The sequence below is a fragment of the Urocitellus parryii genome, chromosome 1 (assembly GCF_045843805.1).
Source record: "Urocitellus parryii isolate mUroPar1 chromosome 1, mUroPar1.hap1, whole genome shotgun sequence".
NCBI lineage: Eukaryota > Metazoa > Chordata > Mammalia > Rodentia > Sciuridae > Urocitellus > Urocitellus parryii.
In genome coordinates, this window is record NC_135531.1 from 221,199,277 (window position 1) to 221,223,490 (window position 24,214).

Genomic DNA, 24,214 nt, shown 5'->3' on the forward strand with positions numbered 1-24,214 from the left:
TGTATTCAAACAGAAGCAATTTACTTTCTGTCAGTTCAGAAGAATTATAAATACTAAACCAACATTTAAAAAAAAAAAAACTAATCCAGAACTAAGTGTGGGATTGAAACATTAATAAATAAATAAATCTATCTGGAGGTCTTTATTACTGTAACTTACTTATTACATATGGCTTATGTACTCAAGAGCCCTGGAATAGGCCAGGTGGGGTGTTAAGACAAAGAAATTTCAAATTAAAAACAAAATTTAGAGAACGTGTTCTTTAAAACTACTTGTATTACAGACAGGAGGCTGTGGCTCTTCCACAGGGAAACTCCTGGCTGTGCTCCCAATCTTCCCAAGGGATGGTGGAACTGGGGAGGAAGTTTCCGTTAGGCCCTTGCCCTGTCTACCTTTTAGAATTGACTGTGCTTCTCCATGTGTTGTCTGCAGGTCCTCCTAAGTGGACAACAGACCAAGCTCTTGAGACATAAATGTTTAAAATAAAATGTATATACCTAATGCAATATAGATGTCAGTTCACTGGAATTTTGTCAAATCCATCTCTCTGTTTGTCATTCATTTTGAAACTTGGGAGTATTTTTACTGAGTTTTAAGGTCTATTGAACATGATCATCCTTGATTTTTTTCTTTGCCTTTTATTCCTCACCCCATCAGATCAACCAGCAAACTCTGCTGAAGCTACCTTGAAAACACATGCCCTCATGGGCACGGTGGCACATGCCTGTAATCCCAGGGGCTCGGGAGGCTGAGGCAGGAGGTTCAAGAGTTCAAAACCAGCCTCAATAAAAGCAATGCACTAAGCAACTCAGTGAGACCCTGTCTCTAAATAAAATACAAAATAGGGCTGGGGGTGTGGTGCAGTAGTTGAGTGCCCCTGAGTCCAATCCCCAGTAACTCCCGCTCCCCCCCCCAAAAAAACCTATTCCAAGATGCCACCATTTTGTGCCTGAGCTAAGATAAAAGCCTCACAGCTGGTCTCCTGGCTTCATCTTGTCTTTCACAATGACATGATCTTCTAAGTGTAGATCAATTTAGCAGATGTGTGTAAAATCTTCCAAGGCTCTCTGCTGCATTGAGAATAATATCCAAACGCCTCACACTGCCTCTAAGACCCTGTGTGAACTGGCTCCTTCTGCATCATCAAGCTCTCTCTTGCCCACCATCTATTTGGTCCTATAGTTCCAGCCATACTCGACTTTATTCTCTTTCTTGAGCACTACCAGTCCTTTCCCATCTTAGAGTCCTAGTGCTATGCTGCTTCTGTTTGGAATATTCTTCTACCAAAGTCTCTCAGCGAATTACTGCATGTCACATCTCTACATATTCATTGCCCCCTCAAATATGCCTTCCCCAACTACTGAATCTAAACAGGGTCCCTAGTCAGGCTCCATCACATCACTCAGCTTTATTTTCATTGTAGCATCTAATATCTTCCTGTGTTATTTACCCGGCTTATCCTTGTAATCCCAGCACATGCATCAAAGTATGACAAGAGCAGATGTTCAATAAATATGTGTCGAATGAAGGAATGAAGGAATGGCACTATGAGTAGCAACGATGATATGAGAAGTTCTGCTGAGTCACTGAAAGGGCTCGTAGACTGCCAAGAATATGTGAGAAAGAGACTTGGAACACCAAATGTTAAGGGATAAAGTGAAATCACTCAGTATTGTTTCCATGGTCTGAACCTGCTATTGTAATTCAAGTGATAGAATATTTTATCTCAATGAGTTATATATAACTATCCTAAATCTTGTAAATAAAACTAAAATTTTTAAAGTCACCATTTCCTTGAATATATAATACAAAACTTTGTTAACTCTACTGTATTCAGATTTTTGTGTTTTTGTTTTGTTTTGTTTGGCTTTCATTCCCTAATTTCTTTAAGGCTTTCAGAAGCATTCTTTCTTAATATTTCTGCCTTTCAGTTATGGGTTGATTACCAAATTTTAACCTAAACTTTTAGTAATGGGCCAGTAGGAAAAGACAGTGATCAAGGAGCTATGACCCTGAACCTGATTTTTGCATCCTTGAATTAATTTACTATTTGCATTTTCAAGAAAGATCTAATTATGCTGCAGAATGCAATAACCACAATGCCTACCAGATGGTTTCCAAGTACAAACCCATCTATGATTAGCATGGGATGAAGAAGTGAGAATAGAAATAATGTGCGATCCACTGAGTCTACTTGCCTGCAAATAGCATTGCACTCTCAGAGCCTGCCAGTAGCTAGTCATGCCACAGGCCAGCCAGCCAACATTCTTTAGGAGAGCAAAACCCAGCATTTCCTCCGAGAAGCCTGATCCTCAGCTTGGCCCATGCTTGAAGTGCTTGAAATAATGCTTCTTTAAGTCTTAAATTCTGTGGTTCTTTTATATATACACACACATATATACATACATATATATGTATATATGTTGTAGATGGACACAATAGTTTCATTTTATTAATTTATTTTTATGCAGTGCTGAGAATTAGACCCAGTGCCTCATGCATGCTCTACCACTGAGCTACAGCCCCAGCCTCCTACCTTTTTGTTGTTGTTCTGAATTTCACTAGACATTGTGGACTAAATCTTTAGCAAATTGCATGACTCTGTGCTTACTTGAGAGAATTTCAAATTGAAACAAGATCCTTTCTCTCTTTTCCTTTTAGATCCTATTGTGGATTCTACTGTCCATGAACTTCTTGAAGCCAGGAAGATTGCCTGAGGTGAGGGATGAAGTCATCTTCCTTTCAGACTCTAGGGGAAAGTATTACTTCCTTTTAACGGACTCCCTATTTCAAATAGTAGAAATTATGGAAATACAATGTGTTCAAAGCAAAATTCTTTTAAATAGATGCATTGATGAGCTTTTCTGCTGTCAATAGGGAAAAAAATACCGCATAAAGGGAAGAGATCAGTAACCATTTAGAATAGAAAATTCCTCTATGAGGCTATTAGATAATAATTGGTCATTGGAGAAAGAGGCCTCATGAATTTTTCAGATGCACATATGGAAATTATCTCTTCCGAGCAAGTCAGACAAATGAGTAGATGAATCTCACAATTTTAGTCACAATGCGAACTACTAATGAAACCCAGGATCCATTTATAAACTCTTGTGCTTATTTCCAAAATCTAGGACCAATTGACTTCACAGCTTATTGACTTACTATGAATTTACTTAAAACAATAATGCAAGAATATATTTAAATTCTAAATCTAAAATGTAAATAAGGTATTTTGAAAGCTTTCCTGGAAGGGGGCTCTTTGGATTGGGAGATAAAAATGTGTTCCAATTATTGTAACTAATCATTACTCTAAAACCATGTGAAAATATTACAATATGTTTGGAAAATAACAAGAAAACATACATTTCCCTTTTCCTTTGTTACCACACTTGTCCTCATAATTACCAATTTTTACTTGGCAACAGAATATTCTATCAAGTACCTTTATATAATTTAATTAATATTGCCACTAGTGTTGAGGTTTTAAGTCTCTTTCAACATCAAAAATATCAGAAATGGGTATTTTCATAGGTCAAGTTTTTTCCCCTATTCCTTTGGTTGGTTCCTTCCTCCCTTCCTTCTTTCCTTCTTTCCCTCTACTCTTCTCTTATCTTCTCCTTCTCCTTCCTTCCTTCCTTCCTTCCTTCCTTCCTTCCTTCCTTCCTTCCTTCCTTGTGATAGAGGATTGAACCTAGGGACACTCCACCACTGAGCTTCACCCCCAGACCTTTTTCTTTTCATTTTGGACACAGGGTCTCACTAAGTTATTCATTCTGGCTTCAAACTCACAATCCCCCTGAGCTTCCTGAGTAGCTAGGATTCCAGATGTGCACCACCATGTCTGGTCTTTGGGTTTTTTTTTTTTCCTTAGAATAAATTTACAAAAGTCGGATTATCAGATCTATGCTTCTGAATATTTTTACAGCTCTTAGTATAGTATTTTGAAAAGGGAAAACAATTAATCCTTTCACCAGTGATATGTGAGGATTCCAGATTCACCTCAATCTCAACAACAAGATTATCAATCCATCTTTTGTCTTTGCAACCTAAAAGGCTACCAATGCTTTTTTTTTTCATGTTTTAATTTCCCTTTCTGCTATTACTAGTGAGATGATTTCAACATGTTAAGGAATATTTATATTTCTTTTTTCCCTATGGTGCGTTAGTTTTTTAAAATTAGTTTTCCCCATTGTGTTAGAAAGGTCTTTTCACCAAAAATCCAGGTTGATGAAGGAACAGGTGCAGAAAGGCAGAGGATGTTAATTGGATTGGATTATTGAGTTCAAAGAGTGAAGAACAAAAACTAAAGACACAAATCAAACTGTCACCAAATCACAAAATAAAAAGCAACTTCCACAATATGAAGTAAGTATTCTTTTCTTCTTTCAGACATATATATTAGTAATTCTTAAATAGGATTCATCCAAGTCATTTCATAAACAGTAATAAATCCTGTTTTCTCTCTTAACCACTGAGCCACATCTCCAGCCCTTTTTATATTTTATTTAGAGACAGGGTCTCACTGAGTTGCTTAGGGCCTCACTAAGTTTCTGAGGATGGCTTTGAATTTGCAATCCTCCTACCTCATCCTCCTGAGCCCCTGGGATTACAGGCATGTGCCACCATGCCCGGGCTCCTTACTTCTTTATGAGTCATGAAACAACTGAGTATGTCCTTCATTCTCCATGACAAAGTTTGTATAAAAACATGTTAGCATCTCTCTGCATTATGTTGAATGTGTTCTCAATAAGCACTACTTTAGAATGTCAATATAGGATCATGTAGAGTAGAAAAGTAATGACTTTTTTGACCCATCATTAGAATCATGACTGAGATCATTACAAAAAAAAAAGACATACAAATTAACTTAGTGTTTATTTTAGGTAACATCAGAACCTTTCAGAAATGAAGACCTAAAGAAATGGCAGAGAAGTGTCTTTTTATGGACAATCATGCAAAAGTATAATTGGAGGACCAAGGGCGTGATCTGATGGTAATAAACTAGGGGCAACTTAGCAAGGTCTCTAAGTTCAGGTTCTTTGTGACCTTCCTGTGTGACATTCCTTCTTTCCAGGTATCCTGTCTGACATTTATCACAGGAAAGTCTTCAAGGGCAGAGAAAACAAGGCCTGCTTTAAGAGACAAGAGTGGGGAAAGGAAAAACTTTTGTTTATGGGCAATGTGCCACATTGGGGGATAGAATGTTCTAACCCCATCAATAGTTAAACAAGAATTCTAGTTTACAATATGCTAATGTACACTAAATTAGGTAAGATATTTGATTAATGCCACATCTTCTCATTAATAGGTTTATTATCAATATGTGAAACAACCTGAAAAATATCATTAGTTATTCTAAGCAATCAACGTCAAACAAAATGATATCATATGTTAAGTTTGACTACGAAGCACATCATGACACCTATTCAGAGTCTGAAATTTATCCCAAGTTCCATAACAACAATTTAATTTTACTCATTTTCTACTTATTTGTGTCAGGTGTGTGTGTGTGTGTGTGTGTGTGTGTGTGTGTGTGTCTGTGTGTGTGTGTGTTGATGTTTGAGATATCTTTTAAAATAACATATATAAGTTTTGCTACTTTAATTATAAATTTTGTTAAATACTATAATGTTTTATATACAGGAAGGTTCAGTGAATATGATTTTGATGTGCTTTAACAGTAGTAATACATAATAACTTATTGCAAATACTTTACTTGTACCAAACTTGGCATAATATAATTCAATAAAAGCTTATCAAGTCTGTCGAAAATACTATATCATGTCCATGGTTACCATCTGTTATAACAGAAACCTAATCCCCAACTCATACCTACAGAGGAAAAAATGGCTAATCACCAGATACAACTGCTTCTTTTTGTTGTTGTCGTTGTTGTTTTTATTTGTTTTAATTAGTTATACATGACAGCAGAATACATTTTGACTCACTGTAGACAAATGGAGCACAATTTCTCATTTCTCTGGTTGTACACAATGCAGAGTCACATTATTCATGCAGTCATACATGTACATAGGGTAATAATGTCCATCTCATTTCACCATCTTTCCCACCCCCATGCCCTCTTCCTCTCACTCCCCTCTGCCTAATCAAAAGTTCCTCCATTTTTCCCTCACTCCCCCTCCATTATGGATCAGCATCCACTTATCAGAAAAAAACATTTGGCTTTTGGTTTTCAGGAATTGGCTTACATTGCTCAGCATGATATTCTCCAACTCCATCCATTTACCTACAAATGCCATCATTTCATTCTTTTTAAGGCTGAGTAATATTTCATTGTGTATATAAACCACATTTCTTAATCTGTTCATCTATTGAAGGGCATCTGGGTTGGTTCCACAGTTTAGCTGTTCTTTTAAAAGTTTGGCATTTTATTTATCAGAGCAGTAGATTATAAAGACCACACAGATTGCAAACTCAAGACCCAACCCCAGCACCTCAACAACACCCTGCCTCAAAATAAAAAAGAAAATGTGCTGGGGATATAACTCAGTGATAGAGCATCCCTGGGATTAGTCCCCAGGACTGTAAGAAAAAGAAGGAAAAGGGGGAAAGAAGTAGGATAAAGATGATAGTAGTTTAAAAAGCCAGGCTTGGTGGGTGGCAGTTTCCTTAGTGAATGGGAATAAGTAGCTACCACTCTTGAGCAAAGTGAATTGCATTTCTATTTTTTGGTTTGCCTAATGATATGACTATCATTATTAAAACAATTGCATTATTAAAATCCATCCATCAATAAGATCCATATTATTTGCTCTCTAAAATTCTAGCAACCTATGCTGTAGTTTCCTTTCCATCCTATATTGTGGTTAAAATGTGATTTTTCTTACACTGAGCCTTCTTGGTAATATAAACCTACAGAACATGTTTATAAAAAGGTACTCATTTTATCTCAACATGTTCTATTGAGAAGTTGACATTTTTGTGCAAAAGGTTTCTTTCTTCATTTTCTTTTTTTTTGGGGGGGGTTGTTGTTGCTTGTTTAGTTTTGTGGTTTGATGTTACTATTTATTTGCTTATTTTGTCTTTGCTGGTAAAGGGCATAATATGGAGATACCAGCTGAGACATTTGGGTAGAAGTTAATATGCAACTATATGAATATTTCACCTATATCATGCCAAACATCTGGACACTGAAAATTGTTCTCAAACTGTTCAAATGATAGAAATCTTACCAACTTTGTCATTGTCAATAAAGACTGCTTGCATTAAAATATCAGGGCCATATATCTTGCATACTATCCATGAAATAGATCTCAGTTGGGGATTCAATAAAAAGAAGATCACTAAACATCAGTATAGTCACCAGGAAAGGCTTCCAGGGACAGGACATGTAAGGACACCAAACACCAACTCAATAAGTCATCCAATAAGTATATGCAATGCTTCTACTTTGGACCAGACTCTGGTTTGGGAAGTGCATTAGAGTGTGATATATTTAAATTTTCTCCAAGAAAAATTCCCCTGCCACACATTTACCCTCCTTATAAGCATTGAACTTATGCTTTGGTTGACTTTTGACAGAGTATATTACACGGGGTCTTCTGACTGGCAGATTCCTGTCTTTTAGGCACCGAGAATATAATATATCATTCTAAAAGTTTCCCTAGAGAAGAGGTTCAAAGAGTATATCACCCATTTGGAAAATGTATTGAGAACTTCACATGAACCATCCTATAGGATTAACATTTAATGTATATTATTATTGTTCAATCTCTCTCCCTCCTTCTCTCTCTCTCTCTCCCTCTCTCTCCCTCCCTCCCTCCCTCCCTCCATCTAATCTCTCTCTCTCCCTCCCTCCATCTAATCTTTCTCTCTCTCCCTCCCTCCATCTAATCTTTCTCTCTCTCCAGCCCCTTTCCCTCTTATCTCAGCTAGAAAATGCTGTGCAGGTGTTATTCATCATTTAAAATACACTCTGTTACAGACAATTTAGTTTATGTGCCAGAGCAAATACACAGTTACAGACAATTTGTTTAATGCAACCAGGAAGTCTTGGTATCTGACCACAACTCCAATAGAAACAAGAGCATCTAAGGACAGCAGGAAGGAATTTAGCAAATTTAAAGCAGTGAAGGGAGAGCTTGTATACTTCACTGCCTACATTGCCTTTGATGATTTCCTGTTGTAGAAATTCTTCTTTATGGACAAATAAGGACAGAAACAGAAAATAACAGTACAATTGAGAAATTTTTCCCTGTCACAGAACGGCAGATATATCTTGAGAGAAGTGTAGCAGTATTATGTTTTGTGGATGAGCAACTTAAGGGAACAAGTACCAGGCAGCAGCTACAAATTGTTAGGACAAGAACTAGACCTCAAAATGAGGAAGGGAGGAAGAAATTGGGGAAGATGTGTAAAGTGACAGAGCCTAAGTCCAGGTTCCAGAACAAGAAAGATACAGCTCAGGAGAGAAGAAGAAACCAAGGTAGAATCTCAGGGGCACTGCTGTGGCTGCCGTGTCTCAGGGATTCACAGCTGTCTAGAGCTCCTACACACTACCATCAGGCAGCAGTGGCTCTGAACCTGAGCAGGACTGGTCCTGTCGAGGAAGAAACCTGGTCCTGTAGAAAAGCAGAGGTTGAGAGCTGTCACGGACTGGCATTTGCCTTAATAGTGCCATCATTTACTTATCAACAGCTGACCTCTTTGGGAATGAGCTTATTTGGCCTCAACCTTTTTCTAATGATAAATATTCTCTAGTGTAAACTGTTTTTTATTCATCTTGATTTTTTTTTTTCAAAAATATTACCTTTGACTGCAGTGATCACTTTTGGTTGCTTTTGTTGAAAAATAAATGTTTTGTGTTAAGGGATAAAGTCAACTAATTAGTCCTCTCAAATTAATTGTAGTACCAGTTCTTATTTACTCTGAATCTTAGTATAGCTCTAATGCAGGCTACAGTCTAAAAGTACTATCATATAAATATAGATACCTTGTAGCAGAGAATTTCCTATCAGATATTCTGAAGTTAATGAATCTGTGCAGTACATTTCAGACTGAATGCTCCTTCCTTCTTTGATATGACGTGAGTGGATTATGTTATACAAACAATTGACTCCTCTTCTCAAACAAAGTCAAGAGGATGAAAATACCTCAAGAGAAAGACTTTCGTGTCTTTGACCTGACATTGACCACAATTTTCAGCTTTGCAGATATAAAGGATAAGTAGAAAATATCAGATATCCAAAAATCCTCATTCCTTTTAATTATCGTTTAATTAACTTTCTATGTCCTTTTAATGAAGATTCAAGTTTTTTATAATCATACAGAGTTCATGACTCCTGCATATCCTTAATGCCACAAGCCAGAATTTTACATAATAATTGGTTACTTAAAATGCAGTGGTGTGGTAGACAAGCTGTAAGCTGATGGCTTTGAATTAGCATAGTCTTTGATAAGATTTTTATTCCAATGCCTTGGGAATCATGTGCTATTGGACAGGGTTGTTTAGAACTGGACAAAAATCAGAAATAGTGAAAACTAAAATTCCCAAATCAAATGGCACAAGCTTTAGTGAACCAGAGGGAAAAAAATGAATTGGTCCAAGAATGATTTCTTCTTTTCATTCGGTCTCCACTCCACTTCCACCACTTCCAAGGTAGCCCAGCAAAAAAAAAAGTAAAGGACTTTTAAGAAACTGTTTAAGTAGATGGAAATGGTTAATGACCCTGATTTGCTCATTACTTAGAACCCACAAACATGTTTAATTAAAATAATACATATGTACATTTTTTTTATAGCAGGGATTGAACTCAGGGGCACTTTACTCCTGAGCCACATCCCCAGCTCTTTGTATTTTTTTTAATTTTGAGATGGGACCTCACTAAGTTGTTTAGGGCCTCACTAAATTGCTGACTTTGAACTTGTGATCCTCCTGCCTCAGTCTCCAGAGTTCTCAGAATTACAGGCATGTACCCCTGCAATAAAATAAACTTTTAGAAGTATAAAGGACAAAGAATACTCAAGGGCAAGTGAATCCAAAATTATTGTATTTTTAAAAATCTAAATCCTTAAGGAACAAAATTCTATTCTGTTTAAAATACTATGTTTTAGTCAGCATTTGCATTACTGTGACCAAAAGACCCAACAAGAACAATTAAAGGAAGAAAGTATGTTTTGTCTCATGGTTTCCAAGGTTCAGTCTATGATCAGCCAACTCTATACCTCTGTCCCTGAGGTGGGGCAGAACATCATGACTGAAGGACATGATAGAGAAAAGCAGCTTAGGACTTGGCAATCAGGAAGCAGAAAGAGAAATATCTGCTCACCAAGGACAAAATATAAAACCCAAAGGCATACCATTTCTACTTCTTTGATCTACTTCTTTGAGATACTTCCTATCTGCTTACATTTACCATCCTTATCATCCCACTTAATCCCTATCAGTGGATCAATCCATCTTTTAGGTTAAAGATGTCATAATCTAATTATTTCATCTCTGAATCTTGCATTGGCTCACATGTGAGCTTTTGGGAGACACCTTACATCTAAATCATAGCAAAGAAAATTTTTCTTTGAAGATTGTCTTAACGTCCTCTGTAAAATGTCATTTGCTTGGTATTACTATTCCCTATTTTGGATTATCCATTTAAGGTTGTGACACCTATTGCTTTTGAACTTTATAACAAATTTAGTTCACAGTGTAAACAAAAATAATTATAACCCAGCAGGAGACAAATTTAAACTACATGAGAGAATAGACTATACACAAGAAACCTACTCTGCTTATGGCTTGCATAGGAATGAATGTTAGGCCTGGAGATAATTGATGTAATGTCTTCATTTAGGAGATGTAAAAATTTAAAAAGAAAGAGACTACATGACTTGCTCAAAATCTCAAACCCAAGTTTTCCTTTTATTAAGGTAAATCGAGTAATTCATATATTTTTAAATCTTTAACTATGTAGTAGCTGGCTATACAACATATGCTTCAAAACATTAAGATTTCATTTCCTTTACCGTTTTATATGAAAGTATTACCATGTTACTATATGTTACTATAGTGTTCTATCTATACTATTTATAGTATCACCATACTATATTTATTTTGGACTTCATCTCAATTGGCCTTGTTGACTGAGGTTGGTCTATACTCATAAATCTGCTTGCTCCAAAGATAAAGCTTAATGGTATTGTTTACTATTTCCTAAAAATTGCACTCCTGTGAAATACTGAGAACTATTTTTACATTTGATATATCTAAGTGGTGAAAGTTAAACCAGTTACATAGAGATAATATTTCAAAATGTAATATTTCACATCAATATCAATAGAGAGATTTTCCTTGCATTTCTCTTAATTTTTTCTTCCTTTGATTCAATCATGTCTATTGCAGTACACTTTCTTAGATCATTGGGTTATTCTAGAGGCTGAAATATAGGTGAATAGTGACATAGCCATTCATATTCTTTGTCAAGGCTTTCTCCAAAGCTAAAATCCAACCCAAGGGGGAATACAGAACCCTGAAGAGGAAACTTCACATGCCAGATGGATCAGCCCTTATCAAACTAAGTGAAAAAATCTAAATATCTGAAGAGCCACCCCTACATCTTCCATACAACTTAATATATCCTAAGAACTCAGAAACCAAGTGATTTCGTTCACTTTTACTTTGTTATTTAAGGATTAGTTACTTATTCAAAGAAACGTGAATTCTGATACCACTATAATCATGGTTCACAAAATTTTGATCTCTGAACCCTTAAAATTAAAAATTAATTTTAAATTTTAATTTTAAACCCTTAAAAATTTTAAAGACCCTTCAGAGATTTTCTTTCCCCCAATCCTGGGGATTGAATCCAGGGGTGCTCTACCACTGAAAAGTACTCTAACCAGCCCTTTTTCTTTTTTTATGTTGAGACAGAGTCTTGGTAAGTTGCTGAGGCTGGCCTTGAACTTGTGATCCTTCTGCTTCAACCTCCAGAATTCCTGGGATCACAGGCATCACCATGGCCACCCCAAAGAGCTTTTTATTATGTGGGTTATATTTATCAGTATTTACCATATTCAGAATTAAAACTAAGAGTTAAACTTATTTAATTTTAAGAAGCAATTAACTATATATTTAAATGAGTGGCATCTTTTTGAAAAGAACATAACTACATTTTCCAAAACAAATTAGGGAGTAAATGGCATTACCTATACTTTTTGCCAATCTCTTTACTACCTGGCCCATTAGAAAACAACTGGATTCTTATAGCCTTTTTTGTAACCACTCTGTTGTGATCCATTGCTTTGGTTGAAGTATAAGTAGAAATGTAGAACTTGTGAAGACATACAATTGGAAAAGGGCAGAAAATTGTGAACCTCCTAAAGTGATATCATTGACTCACAAGGGTCCAAGGGCCACAGTTCCTTTCAATGGTTGGAATACATGACCACTGAGAAGTCTCAATTCATTATTCAGAAGTGAAAATGAGTACCCTTTACCCAGAAGAATACACAAGCTTCTCAGCCACATTTTTTTCACAGTGGTTTCTATTATCCAAAGCCTGTGTATCTGAGCAGGCATATCTTAGGCAACAGCTCTCCTATATTCCGATGTGCTGCTCTTCAGACATTCTGAACTTTATGAACCCCTGTATTTTGTCCTTTAGAAGTCTTAAAACTTGGAGGATAACTGTCAATTCAAACTCATTTATTTAAAGCTGTATATCTATCAATTCTCAGCCCAACAGACCTGACAGGATCCCTCGTTCTAAGTCACCATGGTCCTTTGCAACAAAGCACATTGCTAGGGTTCTCTTATCCTCTTCTCAGTAACACCTCAATTTTTGGTGGTCTTGGAAATGCTTGGATGATTTCAGGCTCTATATACCTTTACAGTTCTTTTTCCTCAGGGATATATTGTTTATCTCTGGCATCATTGAAATAATAATTTTCAACCAAAAACTCCAAATTACTTTATTTTTTATAATAAAAATTTGTATCTGATCCTAAGATTTTCTAGTTAAGAAGGACTAAAAGCATACATGGAAAGAATGTCAAAATTCATATCCACTCCTTTGTGGACACAGAACATCAGTGGAGTTAGACAATCTACTGAACTGGAGGAATATGGCTTTAGGAAAACATACTCAGAACTCTCTCCCACAATCACAACCTCACCTGTTTGAAACATTCCACAGTCGACCCCACTAACCCTAATTCTCAATATCAGAGTCATGTTGAGGGAGATGAGGACTTTCCTGACAGAACTGTGAATTATTTGAGACACTCTAAGAATGAAGATCAACACCAAGTAAAACCAATGAAGGTCACACAATAGACTTCCTTCTCTACTAGGAGAAAGAATTTTAAACAGTTCTGTCCAGATATTATGCCATTCCTGAGCTGTTTGGAAATATACAATGGGTAAAATTTCCTTAGGTATTGAGGATCAAATAAGCCTTAATCAATTTTGGTCCTGTCAGCACCTTTATAGTACCTCCTGCATAAAATCAGTTTTGAGTTGCTGTCTGTTCTGGAAGGAAGAAATGGGTTTCTGTGGCGCTGTCCATGGTCCTTGTCTTAGGTACTCACTTTTCAAACTGCCTTGCAAGTTTAGGTCTGCTTTGCTTCCAAATATTTCTCGAATACCAAGCATTTTTGTGATTCTTGCTATGATTATTTCTTGAAATGGGGCTTACATTTCTTATGTCTAGAAATTTTTCACTGAAGGTTAATATTGTCAGTCCTACCTTCTACCTATTCCTCTCCTGCTTTGTGTTAGCTTCATCTTTGTCAAGAACCTGCCTACCTGCTTCTATTCCTGGACTGGCTTCCACTGGTCCAGGCACACAGCCCTGCTTGATACATAACAGTGGCCAAGAATGAACCTAAGAGTAAACAGCAAGCATTATTTAAAGAAGAATGAACCTAAGAGTAACTAGCAAGCATGATTTAAAGATGAATGAAATCCTGCCCTGCCCCAAGACAGCTCCTTTTGGGCTAGCAATGTGACTAAACTTCCATTTGAGAATGTGGCATCAGAGAACAATAGTGACTAAATTCACATAGGGCACTGGATTAAACACTGGGTTTAGAAACTTTGTCTAATTAATATTCATAGTGTCTCATCAGATCAATATTATTACCTCCAATTTTCAGTTGAGAGAACCAAGGCTCAAAGAAGTTAACAGTCAGTCCAATTTAACACAACTAGTATTATAGCACAAGCAGTCTCATATTGAAGTCTGTCTCATTTCACCTAGTGCATTCTTCCTTGAAGAATAGTCTCAAAGAACCTGAGGCATCCTTAATTTCATGAATATTTACATGTGAACAACACATGGCATTTGACTTTTACTATCTCTTTGATTTGAGCACTTTTGCATTTTGATGCATGTTCATTCATGTTTGACCATGGATAGGAAATGATGGAGTGCAGGTATAAAGCTAAGTCATAAAAAACCTCTAACCCCTTTCTCTGAACCAGGTGACAGGCAATTGAATCAGAACCATTTGCTCTAGGTCAGAAGCTCATTGACCAGCACAAGGAATCTTTAACATTGTTTGAGCTGAGAAATACCATTAATGCCATAATGCCCTATAGCCAGGATGAAGGAAAGTTTCACATGTGATGGGTTTAAGCTTCGTCCTTTGAGAGCCAGATGTAGTTATCTCCATTAGCTTTTTTCACATGTTTAGAGTTCATTTTCTGGTTTTATTCAATCATCAATCCCTTCTAATTTCAAAATTCCAGAGCTCCAAGAACAAATTCTGGGTTAAGCACTTCCTTGACCCACCAGCTAGTGGTAACACAGGATAATCACTTCCTCTCGGGTCCTTCACTTACTCATATTGTTTGCCATATAAAGTTATAGTACACAGCTCTGGGAATTAGAAAATATACTTTAGGAAGGAGGATTTCTTCCAGCCAATTCAGTCCATCCTCTGTCTCCAAAGATCACATCCACTCATGTGCAAAATACATTTACACCATTCTGGCACACCCCCAAATCTCAACCTATTACGGCATCAATTCAAGATCCATTTAAATCTCATCTGAAAGTATCATCTAAATACCGTTGTCTCAGAAGTCTCCAATAATTCAGATTTCTCATCTGAATCATCTACATCAGGAATGGGTTAGATGCTGAGTATGTTCCATCCTGGGGGCAAAATTCCTCTCCTTGGCACTTCTCCTAACACATGTTTTTTTCCTAGATATTTTCCCTTCAGGGTTAGTATTAAAATTTTGAGGGAAATCAAAGCTTCCCAAAGACCTCATAGGAAGTTTTTTTTTTTCATTGACTAGATTCAGTTTTGTTTTCTGCTTAATTGTATTACAAATGGATGAAAGTTAAACAGCTCCACTTCAAAGTCAGTCAGAAATGTTTGATATGTTGGTGCCTGAAGTGAGAGCCCATCCTTTTATCTTAATCATTATTAATCATAATTACCTTCTCCTGGCTTTGAAACTCCTGTAATCTATTCCTGGAGATTTGACTGTTTCTGCTGCCTTTAATTGCATTGTCTACCATGTAACAGATACAAGTTTCTGTATACACAAAATTTTCCAAGTCAAAGCTGTATGAAAGTGTATGTTAAGATAATTAAGTTGATGGGTTGGGGTTGTGGCTCAGCAGTAGAACTCTTGCCTAGCATGTGCAGGGTGCTGGGTTCGATTCTCAGCACTACATAAAAATAAATAAATAAATAAATAAATAAATAAAATAAAGATATTGTGTCCAACTAAAACTAAAAAAAAAATTAAAAATAAAAAGATAATTAAGTTGATAATTAGATGTACAAACTTGGATGAAAATTCAACATACACAGTTGTATCATTTCAAATAACTAAGTGATGCACAGATGAACAGAAATCTTTCTCTACACACAACTACATTTCTCATGCAAACATCTTAGATCACAACTGACTTATCTACTTAATAACTGTTAAATTTTTTGTAGTTAGGTAAGAGATATCTTTCAACATCATAAATGTGAAAATAAAAGCTATGTGGGTCTCAGACTTAAGATGATGTAGTAATTTCTATATAATGTCTTTTATAATGTCATAATTAATGGCTACACATTATTTGATTATATTGTATACAACCAGTACCTTTTTTTTACAGAGAGAGAGAGAATTTTTTAATATTTATTTTTTAGTTTTCAGTGGAACAACATCTTTATTTTATTTTATTTTTTGTGGTGCTGAGGATCGAACCCAGTGCCCCACACATGCCAGGCGAGCATGCTACTGCTTGAGCCACATCCCCAGCCCAGTACCTTTTTTTATACAAACATGAAGTCTGTTTCCAATATTTCTTAAACTGGAGTTTGCAATATGTACTTTCATATGAAATAGTATTCACATATTTTAACATTTATTTTAGAAGACAACTGAATATGAACTTAGGAGATATCTTTGATGTGTAAATACTAATAATGCATTTTTAAAATCTCAATTTCTGGTTTGTTTTCTTCTTAGCTCTTATTTTAACTTGCCAACAGTATATTTTTTTGTTTGAATAGATTGGGTAGCCTATTAAGTCATTATCAATCAGGAACATTTAGATGTTAGATGTCCCCCAAAAACTCATGTGTGAGACAATGCAAGAAGGTTTAGAGATGAAATGATTGGGTTATGAGAGCCTTAACTCAACCAGTGAATTAATCCCTTGATAGGAATTAACTGAGGGGTCAATTTAGGAAGGTAGAATGTGGCTGGAGGAAGTAGGTCTTTGGGGCATACCTTTGGGATTTATATTCTGTGCTTGTTAAGCAGAACTCTCTTCTCTGTTTCCTGGGTTCTATGCTTGCAGCTGCTTTTCTCCATCACACTCTTCTGCCATGATGTTCTGACTCACCTGGAATCTGCCATCTATGGTCTAAGGCCTTTGAAATCATGAGTCCCCAAATAGACTTTTTCTCCTCTACTTGTTCTTGTCAGGTCCTTTAGTCACAGCAGGGGAAAAAACAAAACAAAAAAACAACCAAAAAAAAAAAAAAACACCTTATCTATATACACTTGTCTATTTCATTGCATCAGAATGACCTGGCAAAGAATGGCCCTGGTGAGTTGTGTGGAATGAAGGTTATAGGAAAGACCTGGACCATGAGGGAGTAAGTATAAGTGAAATGCAGCCTTGCCCATCAAAGAGTCACCTAAGATTCACTAGCAGATGAGCTTGTTGAGTGGGCAGGTGAGGAAAGGTACTAACAAGAATGATGGAGGATGGTGGAAGTCAAATAATATCTAATTGTTAATTTACCCTAAGGATTCACCTGATCACCCTATGTAATTTAATGCACTTACCACTACCCATCCTCTGCTGTTAAAGAGCAGGTTCAAATAGGATATTATTAGGCAATTAGGGAAAGTGAAGGTAGCATATTGGCTCCTGAAACACCAGCTCTGAGACTAAGTGTTCACAAGCATAGGAGAAAGGTCACAGCCTGGAACTATGTCCGGATTCACACACAGAGGTTCACACACAGGCTGGGACCTGTTGAGAGAAAAGCATATCTATTTATTTGACATGTTTCTTCCTTTTCCTCTTATTTAAGATTTTTATTTAAATCTTTAATAAATGAAGCCTGGGTTTATTCTTCAACATGTTGCCTTTTCAAATTGTATAATTCCATTCTATAAATCAATGTATTCTTCTACCCTTTCTAATATATCCCCAGTGATCACTTCTTTCTTTTTTCTTTTTTCTTAAAGAGAGAGAGTGAGAGAGAGAGGGAGAGATAGAGAGAGAATTTTTTAATATTTATTTTTTTAGTTATTGGCAGACACAACATCTTTGTTGGTATGTGGTGCTGAGGATCGAACCGGAGCCGCACGCATGCCAGGCGAGCGCGCTACCGCTTGAGCCACATCCCCAGCCCCATTTCTTTCCTACCTCTGTCTGTATACTTAGACTCAGATTCAAGCAGAGCCAAAAGAGTCATGTACCGAGGTGAAATGGCCAAAACCCCTGATAAAGGCACAAAAAAGAGCTAAGAGGCACTGTGTTGATTGCAAGGCTGCAAGTCCCAGCCCTCCCTCCCTAGGTCTTCCCCCTCCAATTAGACTCATTTATCCCTGGTAGATAAAATGCAAGAGATGGTGTGTGTGGTGGAAGAGGCATCCTGGCCTCACAGCTGACCTGCAGAGCCCATAAGGGGGCTCAGCAAGCATTGTCCCAACTCCAAAGGAAGAAAAGAGTCCATTGTCTCTTTATAAAAGCTTAAAATAGAACTGCCCTTTTAAATGCTGCATGAAATTGTAAAAACTCCCCTCTATTTTCTGACTTGCTATAACCACTGGGTCACTCATCCAAAATGTTGCTCTCTAGGTTTCCTGAATCTAATTCAGAGGCCTTTCCTCATGTATAGCAAATTATGTTTTTTACAAAGTTGAATTGCATTTCATTTTTTATGTGTGTGTTTGCTTTAAACTAAATATAGTACACTGTGTCTCAATTCCTAGTGGTGTCTACAACAACTCCCAAATTAGAAAGCTCTCCAAACTTCACCAGCAATGTGTTGTTTTCTTACTGCATTCAAACCTTTTCACTGTGTTAGCATAGTAACTAATATTTTTATAGTGCTTTACAGTTTACAAAATATTCTCAAACATATCATCTCCTGAAGGGAGGTATTATTAGGAACATTCTTTACCAAGACTATGGGTTTTATCCACAGACTGACTCTCTCTCTCTTCTCTCTCTCTCTCTCTCTCTCTCTCTCTCTCTCTCTCTCTCTCTCTCTCTCTCTCTCATGTGCACACATACATACTCGCACACACACACACACACACACATACACACACATTAATTGGTTTGTCAAAGACTGCACAACTACAAGTAATGGAGACTGAAACTGGTTATCTGTCTCCAAAGTCTATGGCCGTTATACAACCCAATGATGCCTCCTTTCTTGACCATTGATTTGCACACAAGAAGTTATAGATAGCAATAATAAATATAATTATTATTTAATGGAAAAGAGACAAATCTCAATGTATAGAAGGCTATTTGGACCATAGATTTTGGTCAGAAATACTTTTTTCAAGTTTTTGTCTGCATGAAAGCAAGACACACAAAACAGTGGCAGGTGTTTTAAAAGATGCAAATGACTGTCATTTATCAAGTGTTATGGTGCACAATACTCATTATAAAGTGCTTTCCAAGTACTAGCTCAATTAATCTAATAACAAACGTATAAAGAAAGTTCTAATGTTATAGATGAGGAATCAAAGTTGTAAGAGATCATGCAAGTCACTCCAGCATGTAAGTGGTAGGGACTTAAACCCAGCACATATGGTTCCATTGAGTATGCTATTAACCACTAAACCATTGCAATTAAGATGGTTTCGGCTGAGGATATAGCTCAGTTGGTAGAGCACTTGCATCACATACAGAAGCCCTGGGTTCAATCCCCACCACCACCACCACCACAAAAAAAAAAAAAAAATAGAGCTGGTTTTATATTCAACCTTAAGTAGAATTTCTTCTGCACATTGACTAATTGCATTAACTTAGGAAATAGTTAATCTCCCTGAAGTTTGGCTTTTCTGTTTGTGAAATTACTAAATAAGTTTCAGAAATCAGCACCTAATTTGTAGTCAGTAAATGTCAGCTAGTGTTCTACTGACATTACTCACCTCAAATATGTATTGAGCAGCTGCTATGGGTACTGGACTATTTATCTGAACACTTTGTTTTTAGAAGATCCATCTCTTCTGCACAACAGAGTCCAAGGCTAACCAGGCACTCTTTCTTATTTTCTGTATTTGAACCATTCTCTCACTGTATAGAGTCACAGTTACTCATTTTCAGCCTGGTGTGGGTCGCTGCTGTTTCAGATGAGGGTGTTTAACTGTTCATTTTTTGTTGTTGTTGTTTTACAGTATTATTACCACTCCATCTTTCTCAATATCTTCTTCTTCAATATGCCTGAATTCATTTGGTTATTTCTCTGGGCTATTTGAGCACACTGTCTGTGCATAAAAGAAACCACTTTTCACTACAGCCATCTCCCATTTACACTCTGTAATTTAAAATCAGAGGCTTTATCTGAAGGTACCTCTTTTTTCTGCTCCATCTTCTTTTCTGCTGATAGACTGGATCATGGAATAATCTCTTAGAGACAGAGCATGGCTCTTGATGACTCTCTGCACCTGGGTGCATTTGTTTTCAGACTCGCTTGCCCCAACTATTAATTGTCTTCCTGCAAGACTTTATTTTTCTCCTTCATCAGCCCCTAGACTTTACCAGACAGATTTTTACTTTGCTTTTGATTTACAGTGCTTTGGTGAAACACTTGTGTTAAGACTCATTTCAACAGGCAACATTTTATACACAGTATGGCGATGTTTGTTGCATTTCTCTAGGAATATGGCCAGAACAAAATCTCTAAGCTCAGTGTCAAATCTAATGCCATTGCAATAAAACAAATTCAAATGCCTTTAATTAAAACAGATGTCTTATGATCTGAATATTTCTGTAAACTCACTCCATACAGCCAATGTAGCCAAAATTAGAACACATTAAAAAGCATAAAATTGTAAATTGGACATGTGGATAAGCTTTATTGATACTACAAGATATTATATTAAGACTTTCTGTCAGATTTCCTCATTTGGGGGCACCGTATTGAAAAAACAATACTTAAGTGTGAGATGCGCACTTGATTAGGAGTTGAACCTATTTGGATTCACAGTGCTTACTCCAGACAATTACATTTTTAAACTTTTAGCAGATGGCCAGAATTAAGTCATCACTGGAGCCAACATGCAGTCAGATATACCATTGGCAGGGATTTAGCTTCACCTGGAAATAAGCTTGAGGATGGAAACTGCTGAATCTGAATCTGACTGTGGCCTATGTGTAACTTTGGCAGAAAATCTGCTTCCATAGTTAAGTCCTGGTGTCCATGCATAAGGCTTCAGCCATGGTCAACCTAGTGGGAAATCTGTCATTGAATGGAGGTGGGGGAGGCAAATTAATCTGCTGATTTGGTTGTTTACTTTGTATAAGTAAAAAAATGTATGTATACTCTTTATTTTTTTTATTAGTTGCTCAAGACAATACAATGATCTTGATATATCATACATTTGATTCAAATGGTGTATGAATTCTCATTTTTTTCACGTGTACAGATTGCAGGATCACATTGGTTATACAGCCACAAATATACATACAGCAATACTAGTGTCTGTTGTATTCTGCTGCCCTCCCTATCCCCCCTCCCCTCCCCTCCCCTCCCATCACATCTCTCTACCCAATCTACTGTGACACATTTTTCTTATGCCTGTAATTTTTATACTCTCTTTAACATAATTAATGGAAGAAAAAAGAAATAGCAAAAAATATTCTTTTGTAGACTTAGGATGATTATATTAACAACTAACACTTCTTGAGTGTTTACTGTGTGTCAGGGATGGTGCAAATTCTTTAGATGTTACCTTCTTAAATCCTCACAGTATCCTATGAGACAGAAGTGTCTTTATTCCCATTTTGCACATAAAGAAAGTGAGGCAAGTAGATTTCACACAGCTGGGAAGTGGCAGATAGACTAAAACAATCTGCAGAGTCTTGCCCCAAGGGGTTTTATCTGTGACCTCTGAGAGGGCAGTTTTAGGAGAGTTATTGGTGAGAGTGGGAAGAGAACCTGATTTTCTTATTAGCAGAATCTCTGGAGTCAAGGACATGCGGGGAGCCTATAGCACCCACACATTCACCTACATTGTTGATGACACCCTGGTGTTTCTCACCCAGGATGTTTGGTTCTAGTGTGCTCTTTACTTTTACAGTACCTAACTCTTGATTTAAGTGGCTCCTAAATTTCTAACACCAATGCAATTGAATACAGTTTGAATGCTGCAGCAATTCTGTCAGACATACCATCTCCTTTTTACAGACTAACAGCAGAGGCACAAAGAGATTCCAGGTGACTGATAAGAATGCAAGGTTAGTTGTTGGTGGTCCTCATGAAAACTCTTTAACAGCATGGGAGCATTGAACTTATCATGGAACTATTCTTTAGAACCATTGTTAATCTCTGACTCAGGTTTTCACAGATGAGACTGGTGTGGATGCTATAGTGTTCTTGAAATCCTCTGAGATAATTGACAAGATCCATGATATCCTGTCACCCCACAAGGTGCTAGGTGAAGGCCTGTAATACAGTACTCTCATTTGAAAGTAGCAGGCATTTTTCCATCTCCTGATTTTACCTAACTCATATTACCCAGTTTTCAAAGGCAGGAAAGTAAGAAGCAGGCAGTATGAATTTAAGGTGAATCAGAGTGCAGATAGATCCCAGGCTGCTCAGTCCCTAAGCAATATATCACTTTCTCTGTGCATAGGCAGGACATTGAACTAATGTGTTTGTTGACATCTGAGAGTCCTATTTACAGGTTTCTAAAAACTATTGGTTGCTATAAAGTTACAGAAACATGAGTCCAGGGAGTGTTCTGGATAAAAAAAAAATGCCTAGTCATATATTTTAGAACAAATCAGTAAGGAAGTAAACATATGTTGGTCCAGTCACCCTTCACCCAAACCATAATGTAAAGACAGAAGAAAGTGGCAGTGGTCTTTTGTCTCATTTGCTACCAGTTTATAAGTTTGTTTGCTTGTGGCTGCTACAGTAACATCAAGTTAAAGCAATTTCCAGGACATTATTGCTTTAAGGCAATAGCAAATTTTCAGTAGCTGTGGACATGGCTTGAATGTGCAGGAACACTTCAGAGACTACGACAGCAAAAAAACAAATGATATGAGAAAGAGTTCCACACACTATATGAATTCTTGGCCATGAAATCAGCACCATGATCCATTGATTTCTGAGAGCACCCAAGGAGGTGCTGGCAGTTTCAACAGCCACATGGTAACTTTTTAAAGTTCTTAAATACGCATCTGAAAGAACTGAGAATAAATTTGAAAGCTTCTATTTCAAAATGTCTTTCTTGCTAACCATCCAGTTCCACAGATATCATTCCTCGACTGCTTTTCTTTTAAATAAAATAGATTATATTAACAGGAGGGAGGGAGGGAGGGAGGGAGGGAGGGAGGGAGGGAGAGAGAGAGAGAGAGAGAGAGAGAGAGAGAGAGAGATATGCTTCAAGTCATGTGACTTATTTTTCCCATATCCTTTCTTTTATTCTTACAGTTTTTCTCATCTATTTGGTCTTCTATCTATCTTTGATTTCTGACGGATTTCAAATACCCCATTCATAATTGCCATTTTCCTGCCTTTCTCTTATTTTTAATATGTTCAGTATTTTTATTTTTCTTCCCTTTCTGGTTGTGCTGCCAGTATCTCACTCCCTGTCCAAGTAACTGAATTTACACATGGTTTTATATTTTGAAACAATCACTTCAACAATATTCCAACTGTCTCTGGAGGAAGGAATACAATCTTAAATATAAATCAGCCTGTGCCAAGTGAAAGCATGCTCAAGTAAGGCATTAAATCCCCCTTCCGATTTCCAAAACCACATTAAGAAATAGCTGAGGCCAGCTAGAGAGGAGGTGGCAAAGGTGAAAAATGATAGTGTGAAGAGCCCCTGGTTATATCAAATTTTGCTTTTTTATTACTTTGGACTTGCCAATAAATTCTGGGAGTCAAGCCTTTTTAATATATTTCCTAGGTCCCTGCTAACTCCAGCATTTGGCAAGATGAAATTCTGGTAGACTGTTTAGAGACCTCCTGCACCTACAGAAGCTAAACATCTCAACGGGCCAGCCGTGAAGCCAAAGCAATGAGCATGTGAATTCTAATCTATTTCTATGCTTCCTTGCTGTCTTAGCAAGACTGCTTATGTTTGATGATGTGTAGCATAATATTGAAGAAACATTTTCAATGGGCTCAAAGCCAGTTGTACAAAAATAGGGAAACATGCATGTCTTCTACATATATTCCTATGGATTTAGACAGATATCAGTAAACACTCAGAAAGGGATTGGAGGAGGAGGAGGAAAAGAAGAAAGCATGATGATTCATTTGGCCCTACTCTGTCCCAAGTGTGTATATATATTAAACTTACAATTTTCCTATGAAGCACATATAAATATACCTTTCAAAACGGTAGAAAAATAGTTTCAAGAAGATTAAATAAATAACCTGCTAAGGGTAACCCAGTAAGTGGTAGAGTTATCCATGAATGAACCCATCACATAAGAAGAAGGAAGACTAATATTTACTAAACCAGACCCTGTACTTAGCATTTAATATACATTATCTCATTTACAGTAACTCTCTAATATAAGTA

The 24,214-nt window shown here is 36.8% G+C and overlaps 1 protein-coding gene and 1 long non-coding RNA gene across 2 annotated transcripts in view; one reads left to right on the forward strand and one right to left on the reverse strand.

Annotated features, from left to right (window-relative positions):
• LOC144256909 (uncharacterized) overlaps positions 1-24,214 on the reverse strand; it is a 56,513-nt gene that overhangs the window by 14,445 nt on the left and 17,854 nt on the right. The window lies entirely within an intron of this gene.
• The window catches only part of B3galt1 (beta-1,3-galactosyltransferase 1), a 143,226-nt gene continuing 121,700 nt past the window's right edge, over positions 2,689-24,214 (forward strand). The window contains exon 1 of the mRNA XM_077802708.1: positions 2,689-2,718. The gene's annotated coding sequence lies outside the window, so the exon portion shown is untranslated. The remainder of the gene's footprint in view (positions 2,719-24,214) is intronic.